We start from the raw sequence: 1,316 nt of genomic DNA, 5'->3' as shown, positions 1-1,316 counted from the left end.
AGGAGCAACATTTGAACACTTCTCTAAACTGAAAAGTGATGACAGAAAATTAAGAGTCAAATGACAGGATATCTAGACTGATTCATATTTCCTATCATGCTTTTATTTGCACATGATGTTGCACAATGATTTCAGTGCCTCAGTGTCATACGACACACAAGGAAGATGATTGAATCATTAAAGCACCTTAACCAGAGTTTGCTTTAAGATCTTCATGGGAATGTTTTCTTTGGAGGGGGTGGATTTCTTTCAGCTGAGTCAAACAGTAAAGATGACACCGTGAAGAATGATGAAGCAATATCTGTGCTAAAGGATGGATGACACATTTTACTTTTAATTTTTTCTGATATTTTAAGGATTTCTTCCAGCTTTATTGTTGAATAACTTTCAGAAATAGTCAGTCTTTTAGCTTCAACTTAGCTAATACAGTATATGTTATTAATTTACAATAATTTAAGTTTATCTTTCTATTGGATGTCTTTTTAGGTCTACATTTGTGGGATTGTTTTGTGTTGAGCATAGGATTGTGCAAAACAGGTTTTAGTATTTCCCAGGATAGAACCAGTAAAATATTATCTTGCTGCATGGTGGAGGCAGTTTGATGATCTGGGGCTGCTTTGCTACTTCAGGACCCAAACGACTTGCTGTAATTGTTTGAACAACGAATTCTGGAATGACCTAAAAAGCGCAACCAAAACCCTGTCTATGTTCATGAAACTCTTGAAGACCCAGCTCCTTAGAGACCATAGTTTTTTTTTTTTTAACACTGATCAAGCCTATTTCTTGTGTTTAGAGAATAAGAGTAATATTTTATAATAGAACTGATTTAAGCTTGTTTCATGTACATGCAGATATGGTCTATAAATACATAACAATTATTATCAACAAATACTTGAATGTTATTAAAAACATCTTGAAGTCAACAAGTTACATCTCCTTGTAGTTGGAGAAAAGCAACATGAGAATAGTTTTTTTCTTAAGTTCAGTATTCCCACGTGTATCGTTCATTATTATTGTATTTAGTCCCGAATATTCAAAATATAAATGAGCAAATCGATTAACTGTGCAGTCACATACAAAATTATTTTTAATTTTTATAATATTCATCCATCAGTTAAGTATAGCATATTTTGATACTTCAATGAATACTTTGATACAGTAGATGATAGAAACCCCCTTTAACAGATGTAGTAACATGTTGTTTTTCATTAGAGTTAGTGATTTGATCAGGGAGCAGCAGCAGCAGCAGCAGCAGCAGCAGCTCTATGTATCTCAGTGCTGCACGGTGGCAACGCCCCCAGTCCGCCTCCTGCCTT

The sequence above is a fragment of the Girardinichthys multiradiatus genome, chromosome 3 (genome assembly GCF_021462225.1).
Source record: "Girardinichthys multiradiatus isolate DD_20200921_A chromosome 3, DD_fGirMul_XY1, whole genome shotgun sequence".
Taxonomy (NCBI): Eukaryota; Metazoa; Chordata; class Actinopteri; order Cyprinodontiformes; family Goodeidae; genus Girardinichthys; species Girardinichthys multiradiatus.
This window is presented reverse-complemented; position numbering follows the sequence as displayed.